The sequence below is a fragment of the Myotis davidii genome, unplaced genomic scaffold (genome assembly GCF_000327345.1).
Source record: "Myotis davidii unplaced genomic scaffold, ASM32734v1 scaffold398, whole genome shotgun sequence".
NCBI classification, from domain to species: Eukaryota; Metazoa; Chordata; class Mammalia; order Chiroptera; family Vespertilionidae; genus Myotis; species Myotis davidii.
This window is the reverse complement of record NW_006290024.1, coordinates 15,339-26,252: the sequence shown is the minus strand read 5'-3', so window position 1 is coordinate 26,252 and position 10,914 is coordinate 15,339. Positions and strand designations below refer to the sequence as shown.

The 10,914-nt window shown below is 44.0% G+C and overlaps 1 pseudogene; it reads left to right on the top strand.

Moving 5' to 3' along the window:
* Positions 1-6,169: 6,169 nt before the first annotated feature.
* LOC102769103 lies at positions 6,170-10,452 on the top strand (annotated as a pseudogene).
* The last annotated feature ends 462 nt before the right edge of the window (positions 10,453-10,914 follow it).

Here is a 10,914-nt window from a genome sequence, read left to right as displayed (position 1 = left end):
ATAATAAACTACTGTTAATGTTTTTAGTCACTAAGTTCATGTTTTAAGTCAATAAGTTCATGTTTAAGTCACTGAGTTAATCTTTTAAGACACTAAGTTGATGTTTAAGTTAATGTTTGAAATCTCAAAAATGATTGTTAATGTTTTAAGTCACTAAGTTTTGGGATGATTCATTATCCCAATTTATAATTGGAACAAACATACAGAAGCCAAGGAGAGGAAGGAGAAGAAGGCCTGGGGAAAAGAGCTAACCCAGTCCTGTATCAAAAAGGGTTGACAGAGACGATAGACCCCTTGCCTTATAAAAGACAGAACTATATAGGCAAAGGCATATGGGGTCAAACTGCATCTGTCCAACCAATGGCATTCTACTTTGTGGATGTCAACATATAGGTGGGCCTCTAGCAAATCCAATATGGTGGGGGGAGGGCAAATTTCTTAGTTCTTTGTTCTCCAAGTCACCCTTAACTGATTTTTTTTCCAGCCTCCATCCAACATGAACAAATATATCACCATCAGAGATATATACTGATGGGGGTAGTGTAGATTTTGCATAGTAGACATCATGGAGAAGAGTTGAAAAAATTTAACCCTTGCCCTAACCGGTTTGGCTCAGTGGATAGAGCATCGGTCTGAGGACTGAAGGGTCCCATGTTCGATTCTGGTCAAGGGCATGTACCTTGGTTGTGGGCACATCCCCAGTAGGAGGTGTGCAGGAGGCAGCTGATCAATGTTTCTCTCTCATTGATGTTTCTATCTCCCTATCCCACTCCCTTCCTCTCTGTAAAAAAATCAATAAAATATATTTTAAAAAGAAAAAAATTAACCCATTTCTAAACAACCAGGAAGATTCAGGAGATAATACCCAAAATGAGTCTTGGAGAAGAGTTCTGTACAACTCTTTAGGGGAAAAGAAGAGGAATATTGGGCTGTACATTGAGGTCTAGGGGTCATAGGTAAATACTGGTCTGTCTTCTCACCTACCTCTCAGGTGAAAAATTTGTGTAGTAATCTTGTTGTGATAGAAACTACTTTTTTAGGAGAGAATGTAACAGGATAAAGAGGTGAAGATTTTCTTCTTTTGGCAACTGTGTAAGTTCCTCAGAGGGAATTACTTCAGAGGGTACATTCAGACTCTTAGTCCACTGGTTTTTAAAGAAATCTTGAGAAGAACTGAGCATATCCAAACCTTGGAATCTGGGGAGTGGTCATGGAATTACAACTTAAAATGCAAGTGGTCAGGAGGTTTCAGCAGACTTTCAAGCTACATTTAGACACAAAATAAATAAATGAATAAACAGATGAATTAATAAGTAATTACAGCACAGTTATTGACACCTTTCCTCTCTTTTTTAAAAAAAGAAAATTTGACTTAGATGGTGAATGGCTTCGAAATGAAGTAGAACTAGTCTTTATTTGAGCAGAGCCTATCAAAGGCAATAGTGCTAGTGCATTTTTTTTAATCCTCACCCGAAGATATTTTTGCATTGATTTTAGAGAGAGTAGAAGAGAGTGGGAAAGACAGCGAGAAAGATCAATGTGAGGGAAACACATAGATTGGTTGCCTCCTGCACAGACCCTGACCAGGGCCCAGGCTGGGAAGGAGCCTACAACCGAGGTATATGCCCTTGACCGGAATAGAACCCAGGACCCTTTGGTCCACAGCCTTATGCTCTATCCACTAGGCAAAACCAGCTAGGGCACTAGTGCATTTTAATAACCAAAGTAATGTATTGCCTCTATCAGTAAAAGGGCAGGATAATTGATTTATTCAGTGAAACATTTAAATGCAGGGGGAATTAAATATTCCCTGTATGATTATAGAGGCAGAAAACTGAGGTTTCAGAAGATCTTAAGGTTTGGAGAGTCACAGACAATCAGATTTTAGAATCTGATAATACCTATTGGGCCACACACACCCAAAGTCACAAACACACATACATATATACACACAAACAGATGCTTAATATATTGCATACAATTTCAGCCTTGAACTCTAGGTTAAGCACCCCGGCAGGACACAATAGTTACAGACTTCTTCAAGCCAAGTTCCTACTTTGCGGAGCAATTTGTTTGTTATATAATACTGTGGTTAGATCATCTGCCAAGCCAACCTTGGTTAGTGGATCCCTTTAATATAGTCCAAAATAGGAACATTTATGAACAAGGATATGAAGGTATTCCTTCTGGATTGTACTACTGTTCATATATAGTGTCACCCTGGGCTTTACTTCAATTTCCTAAGACACTATATCACAGAAATGTAAAACTTAATGAAAGAAGCAAAAATAACTAGATGAGATCCTGGACTTTTAACTGATGCCATAATGGGATGTAACTTGGGGAAATGATTGAGTGTACTTTGCAGGTGGGAGGGGTGTGACTTGTGATAAAAAGATGGACTGTTACATTGATTTTAGAGAGAGAGAAGAAGGGAGAGAGAGAAAAACTTCAATGAGAGAGAAGCATCCATTGGCTTACTCCTGCACGCCCCCTACTGGGGATTGAGCCCATAACCCACGCATGTGCCCTGACCAGGAATGGAACCAGTGACCTCTCAGTCAACTGAGCCACACCAGCCAAGGGCAACACCTTCCTGCTCTTAATTTTTATGGTTAGAAAATACATTTGTTGTTTGAAATTCGGGCTATTTTTAGTTCAAAATCTTTCTAAATCAAAAGAAAGTTAACTATTCAACTATAGGATGTTAAGTTGAGACTTAAAGCTGATACTTAATAATTGGATCTCTTGATAAAAAAAGAGGTACAGAGATTTTGAAAAGAAAATTATCTGAACCTGTATTTTATTATAGAAGACAACCTAATTTAAAAATCATCAGACATTTTTAAAATGTTATTTTTATCTATTTCAGAGAGGAAGAGAGAGTTAGAAACATCAGTGAGAGAGAATCATTGATCAGCTGCCTCCTGCACACCCCACACTGGAGATGGAGCTCACAACCCCGGCATGTGCCCTGACTGGGAATTGAACTGTGACCTCTTGGTTCTTAAGTCAGTCTCAACCACTGAGCCATGCCAGCCTGACAATCACCATACATTTAAAGGAAAACAATCAGGTGCCAATCAAAGACGCATAGATTTTTTTTAATTTACTGGAAAAAATTCAACTTAATGACATTAAACTTTTAGGACTATGTGAATATTGCTGGGTCAACTTTGAGACAAAATCAAATTCTTCATTCAGAATCCAAAAATGTAGGAAAACTCAAACTAGAGCAGAAACCTGGCTTCCACAGTCCGGTGTATGTAAAACGTGTCTGGTGGATTTAAAGAGTGCTCCTTGGGGGGATTAGAGTGACACTTTGTCATTTGATTACCCCTTGACCCTCCTGCAGCTTTTCAGTGGGTTTCCAGGGCCAGCTGATTATGAAGAGCTTTCAAGGCTCTTCATCTTCATTAGGCTCTACATCTTCCCAAGGCTCTTGATTCCTTTTCAGTCAATATCACATCAGATTTTCAAGAAAGTATTGGAAAAGCTGCGGCTCTATGGGCTGTAGACAACCGTGGCTCCAGCCTGGGTGTGACTAGGTCAGTGATGGCAAACCTTTTGAGCTCAGCATGTCAGCATTCTGAAAAACCCTAACTTAACTCTGGTGCCGTGTCACATATAGAAATTTTTTGATATTTGCAACCATAGTAAAACAAAGATTTATATTTTTAATATTTTTTATATATTTAAATGTCATTTAACAAAGAAAAATCAACCAAAACATGAGTTTGTGTGTCACCTCTGACACACGTGTCAGAGGTTTGCCATCGCTGAAGTAGGCAGTCCATAGGCTGGATACGGCTGAGGAACTCCAGAATTTTTTTAAAATCCCAAGTATTTTATACGAGAGTAAAGTCTACAACATGATTATAAAAGAAAAATGCCTTGTAGAAAACTCTTGCATGATTCTAAATTAAAATCAATAATAGGAGTATTGGGTAAATCAATAAGCATTGGTACCTTCATGTTTACAGAAATAGACTGATTAAATATTAAATACCTCAAAGAAAGAATGAAACAAGCGGGGCATATTTATTTTATTTTGGTTTTGTCTTCTTCATTTTGTGTTTAAATGGAATGAATGTTTAAGTATAGAGAATTCAATAAATTAAATTTATTTTCTTTCTGGCTCTATCTAGTGGATAATGTGTGTGTGTGTGTGTGTGTGTGTGTGTGTGTATTATATATTCAGTTGTGTTCAGGCATAATCAAAACTCTTAGAAGCAAGAATTATTTGAAATGTTGGCTCAAACTGTATGTGCTCAGAAGGAAGTTATTAGAATGTTGGTTATTTGGAAGTGATAATATAAGCTTAAACTTGGCTATCATGTATTATGAAAACAAAGTTTCTGAGAAACTTAGGTTAGAGACTTGGAAAGGGACATACAGGTTTTTGGAAACTCCAAAACCCGAGAAAAGAATTGGTAGCTATAAAATGTGCTAATGAAATGACAAGGGATATGGTGCCACTTGAGAAATGATAATCATGCACACAGTTCACAAGGAATTAGATGTTTTCAGTTCCGTTCATTCACTTTGGACTTAATACAGGGCGTGGATTTAAAAGTGAAGGATTAAGTAAAATGCTTGACCCATCTATGACCTCATGAATCTGTGACTGGACTTTTGGAACTACCTTGAGTTCTATATAAGGTAACCTGAGCCAGAAAACTCTAAGAGAAAAGATTAAGAAAAGCAAAGGTAAATGTTATAAATGTTCTAACCGAAGACAGAGTATGTAATAGGGCAGCTTCTTGTTCTTGTTGTACTCAGTGATTACACTGACAATGGCATCGAGGTTCTTGCAGAATTGGGTCATGGCATTCTTTACAGGTTTCTCAATGAAATGCTCCTCTGGGTACATGCCCAGGAACAGCTGAGAGCCCGGACAGACAGACAGACAGACAGATTATGCTGCAATGCAGCGATGCTAACTGACAGACCTTGTGTGTGAAAAGGGATTCTTAATCCCCTAAGAATACCTAATACTTGGAGCTGGAGGGAGGAGATGACCCTGTATTTTTGGAGCTGATTGAGTTCAACTCTAATCTATACAACACCAGGTTTTTTTTTGCTCCAATTCTCAGGAAGCAATTCCAATTGGAAAGCCACAATTTAAAACCAGCCACACATTTTTCCCTACTGTCTTGTCTTAACCTAAATTCCATCAACCCTTAATCTTAGTTCCACCTGGAGTATTTAAAAATACAGCTCAAATTTTGGCCATTTGAAGGTGGATATTTTCTAGTTAAATCTTCCCATTTCTGTAAAGCACTTGCAAGTAAAAGCTTCCTATCAGGAGTATTAATGAGGGCTGGGATCTGGCATCTCCTAGCCTTGGAGGCACAACTTCCCATGCTAATTTTAGGTGCATTTTGTTCTTGTTGTTTCATAGTTGTGTGTGTGTGAATGCGGTTTTTCTTTTCTTTCTGATATCTGCAGAATCTGAGCAAATTTCCTAGGATTGTTATATAATGTAGTTGCTCCACATGTGTTGCTTATGGGTTGAGCTCCATGAGGCTCTCACCCCTCAAATCACATTCAGCTCTCTGATGTGCCTCAGTTTATCTCCCTGCTATCCAAAACAACCAGAGGGTCATTGAACGGTTGACCAAACCTTATGGGTGCTCGCCTACCAGAACCAGCCACTTTAATTGCAGTTGAGCTGAAATTTGCTTAGGGGCTCCTGCACATCATGAAGAATGACCTGACACCTCCACAGAGATTCTTAGTCCCCTAAGAATACCTAATACTCGGGCTGGAGGGAGGACATGACCCTGTATTTTTGGAGCTGATTGACTTCAACTCTAATCTATACAACAACAGGTTTTTTTGCTCTGATTCTCAGAAAGCAATTCCAATTGGAAAGCCACAATTTAAAACCAGCCACACATTTTTTTCCTACTGTCATGTCTTAACCTAAATTCCATCAACCCTTATTCTTAGTTCCACCTGGAGTATTTAAAAATACAGCTCAAATAAATCTAACCCTCTACCATCAGCAAGGGAAAAGTCCTGGATTTAAAACAAAACTCACCCAGGTTCACCCGATGGGTGGGGAACCAGTGGTTAAATGGGTCCTTTGCTGAATCCTAACACCAGGTCCACAGGCTGATCCTGGGTGAGCTTTTTTGAAATCCTGGCCCACTACGCCAAGCAAATGTCAAAGTAAGAAACACTCAAACTTGTGAAGAATTTTTGTGAGTTTATTTAAACCACATCGTCAACAATTGGCAGGAAGAAAATCTCAGCAGATTGAGATAATGCTCTGGAGAATGGGAGTTTTGCAGCTTATTTTATACATTACAAACAAAACAGATGTATGGTAGTAACATGAAATCCAGTGTGATACATTAGGGTCTCAGAGAAATAAAAGTGGGGAATCATCTGTGACTGGATAAACAGTAAAATGACACAGACATACTTCTTTTACATGCTATAGGTGATATAGAATAGTTACAAGTCAACAATGAACTCAGTAACAATGAGGGGATTTGTGTTCTCCGTGGAGCATTGTCTATGCTTTGAAAGGCCCGAAAAAGGGAAATTCCTTTGACATTTCAAATTACATGTTATTGTAGATGCCAAAAGGGAATAGACAGGCTCAGTTAAGGTTAAGATTCACCTTTGTCAGGGAAGATGCCAGTCTAGGACATGACTACCCACCATGCACTGCTTTTAGTGTAAAAGTTTTCATTTCAGAACATCCTTTGTGATAACTTTAGGTCTCTGAGTCTGCAAGAACACCACACAGGCCTTCCCTGAGCTAGTCAGTGAGCATGTGGTCCCTTTTCACACACACTGTGTCCCACCTCTTGACAACAATCACTGAGTGTTTAAAGGACTGGTCTGAACTACAGACCCCAACCCACCTGGCAGTTTATAAGCTGCCCTTGAAGGAATGTCCCTCCTCTGTCCTAACACAGGAAGAGACCATCACCCCAAAAGGCAGAAAGGACCTGTATGGTGTAAACAGCTGTAGCTTCCTTACTGCCCACAGTCCTGGTCTCCACAGCTCCAGCTCTCCCACACCTGTGCCCAGGTTCAACACACCAATGCCCGAGAACCTGTTTGCTATCCTGGAGTTGAAAAGCCCCAGCCTCAGATTTGTGCCCAGGTTATGCAACCTGACCTTAATGAAGATGGTGGTCTTCAAAGAGCTGGAGAAGGACCTCATGTCCATAGTGATTGCCATGAAGATGCAGGGCTCCGGCCTCATATCAATGGTGATCACTGTGAAGATGCAGGGCTCCAAGCACATCCTACGGGAGTATGCTGTTCCCCAGTGAGCAACTGGAGACAGAAGACAGACCTGCGGCTAACCTCACTTCAGGACCCCCACTTCATCTGTGAGAAGGCAAAAAGCTACAGGTCCTGTTGCACTGGAGGAAGTGCTTTAACAACCAGACCATCTGGAGCAAGAAGACACTCCCTGTAGGCGCCATCCACATGGCCGACATCAGGCAGCGATCCCTGAAGGGTGGCCATGGGCTATGCCTCTGCAGCAGCATCAAGGAGGCTTCTGCCAAAGTGGCCGAGATTTGGATCTGCTCCCTGTCCAGCCAGCCCATCCACCAGGAGGACAGTGCCATACAGGTCAGATGCAAGGCTAAATCAAGGGGTAACTACTCTGAGGGGGTATATCAGAGCTTCTCCTCTGGGCAATAGTCCAGCAACAATGCCACCCATGGACCAGACCTGGCTGAGGAGGGCATTGACATGGGGTTGCCCAAGAAACAGAGGCCATGGTTATTAGGAAAACATCCATAACCAGGCCACAAAATATCAAGGAAAATGTTGTGGCATGCTGGGAAAGGAAAATGTTGTGGCATGGCTGGGAAAGTTCAAAGTGTTGGAGGAGGCTGTGGACTCTAGCAGGACACAGCAGAGCATGTCCCCAAGTTGGAGTGGGACCTGGACCTTTCATTTAACACACTGCAAAACCCCAAGGACCGTGCACCAGACATGGAGGATGATAACAGCACCCTCAGCATCACCAAGCCCAAGCTCAGACTATTCTTTGAAGGGTTGGCACACTCCAGCTCACAGACAATAATGGGTATCATCCACAGGGCCAGGAGCCAACAATAGCCTGCAAATCTGGCCAAAGCGCAAGAAAACATGTGGGCCCTCGGGCATCAAACAGCCCAGTGACAGTGTTTCGGACTCGGTGGCCAACAGCATCCCCTCCCCCAAAGTCGCCTGAATCTGGACCTCCTCCATGTCTGAACTAGTGCTGTGAGAGAGAAATAACATCTTGTGAGGGTTAATACAAAAAACAAAGCAAAACAAAGGAGCTTCCTAGTCCGGCCGAAGTGTCCAAGAAGACCAAGCTCAGTCAGCAAAAGCCAGTCCACTCACCGTGAGGACAGCACCAGGCAGGTAGGCCCAAGACCAAGTTTACCAATCACTTCTCTAAGGAGGAGTATGAGAGCTTCACTGAGCAGGAGGCCAGTGAAGATGCCGCCCATGGATAGGACCTGGATCAGGAAGCAGTGACTATTGAAAGTCACAACAAGGTCCATGACAAGCAGAAAGTGGTGGATTAGCTGAACAGAGCCCAAGTGTCAGAGGAGGCCCTGGACCCTGAGCAGGACCCTGCAGATCATGTCCCCAAGTAGAGGAGGACCTGCACCTTCTGTCTAACATGCTAGAGAACCAGTGACAGTAACCCAGACAGGGAAGAAGATGACAGCCTTCTCAGCACCACCAAACCCAAGCTCAGGCCATACGGCGAAGGCCTGCCATATTTCAGTTCAAAAATGGATATGGGGAGCATCCATGGTGCCCAGAGCCAGGAAGAGCTTCCGCATCCTAGAAGGTTTTGCTGAGGGCTAGTGTGTTGGCCCACAGAATCAAGGGTCCCAGGTTCAAATCTCGTCATGGGCACACCTGTCTCAATTATAGGCTTGATCCCCAACTCTGGTCATGGCACATGCAGGAGGCAAGCAATCCATGTGTCTCTCTCACATCGATGGTCTCTCCCTTTCTGTCTCTCCCCCTCCCTTCAACTTTCTCTAAAAAGTCAGTGGAAAAATAACATCTTGTGAGGGTTAATACAAAAAACAAAGCAAAACAAAGGAGCCTCCTAGTCCGGCTGAAGTGTCCAAAAGACCAAGCTCAGTCAGCAAAAGCCAAGTGACAGTGTCTCCCACTTAGTGCCTCAGAGGATGCCCACCCAGGGGAGCACCCAGCACCGCCCAAGGACAGCCCGGAGGCAGAGACCTCAGCCCTGGACATGCTCACCAAGAAGATGCTGCTCACTAGGCGCATCACCAAGACTAAGTCTCTCATCCCCTCCACCAACGCCAAGGGGAAGCATCCCCACCACCATGGCTGGGCAGGTTCCTGAAGGGGTGGCAGAGGGCACAGCCATAGAACAAGTGAGTCAAGAGCCCAGACAATGAGCATGGCCAGACCCAGGGAGCCAGCTGCAGATCCCCAGGAAGACCATGTACAACCAGCTGAACCACATCCTCATCTCTGATGACCAGCTGCCAGAGAACATCATCCTGGTCAAACCTCTTATTGGCAGGAGCAGTTCCCCTCGGACACCCTGCAGGGGCACATGCTACCTGTACTGTGCACCTGCTTCATGGTTGACGTCCTGGTGGTTTTACAAGCTGGAGGCCCATAGGGCCATACAGGACACACTGAACATTGTGATGAGAATCACACAGTATACATCACAGGGACAACTGTGCCTCCCAGCTGCCCATCGAGGAAGCCCTGCTCTCCTACAAGCAGAAGAGCCCCAATGAGGAGTCCTTATAGTTCATTCTTTTCAGGGTGGCAGGGGAAAGTTGGGATAGTGCAACAGTCCTCAGACACATCGGAAGACTCAGATGGTGGTCCCCCTTAGTCGGCAGCATGCTTTTATCCTTCCCTCTGTTCATACATCTGGTCACCAATGAGGCCTTGTCATCCCACTCCTCTTGTCAGTGAGTGGGGCTTGTCCTCCCCCAGCCAGGGCGATGGCACCAGGCTGATGGAGCCTCAGGTGGATTACTGTACGGCAGCCCAGCCCACAGACAGGAAGAAAGATTAAAAGAAGAAAGACCTGCCCACTGCCAACAACACCCTAAAGTGCACCTTCCACTCTCTTCAGGTCAGCAGGCTGCCCAGCAGTGTTGAGGCCACAGCAATACCCACCGTGTGCATACCAGTGCTCACCAAGAAGAAGAAAAAGAAGGTGCTGTTTTGCCCAAGAAAATCAAAGACAAGGTCATGGAGTCCAAAATCCAAAAGCCAGTGCCTGGAGGGCATAACCGCCTGGTCTGCAGGGTAAAGCACAAGGAGAACATACTGCGGGTCCTCATCAATAGTGCGGTGTGGAATGACGTGAAGTTCTTCCAGCTGGCAGCCCAGTGGTCCTCCCGCATCCAGCACTTTCCCATGTGCATCTCTGACTCCACCTTCCAGTCCTGCCAGCAGCCCTGCTGATGCCAAGCACAGGAGGGCCAATCTGCTCTCTGTTCACCTTTCAGTTTAGTACAGAAACCGATGCTGGAAACATAAAGAGAAACCTTCTTAAGTACAAATGTGCACACAACCTGGAAACTAATGTGGGACCCTATTGGGAGCCCCAACTGTTCTGCTGATTAACCAGAACTCTCTGGAGGTCAGGCAGGCAGTGCCGAGCTAGAGAATCATGGAAGGTGAGTTTTGGCCTCAGGACCCCTAACACTCCCAGCAAGAATACTTTCCCCATCACCAAAGGGTTCCATTATCAGTTAAAGGGCCCCCAGCTGCCAACCAGCCAAGTGGCCCCAGCACCATCCACTAGCGATTCCCTAAAAAAATACCTGTGTGGTGCAGACCGCCAGGCACACCAGCTAGGCAAACTGGGGGAATGCCCGCTACCCGCCTCCCTGAGCAGGGACTCCGCTTTCGCTCTCATCTTCC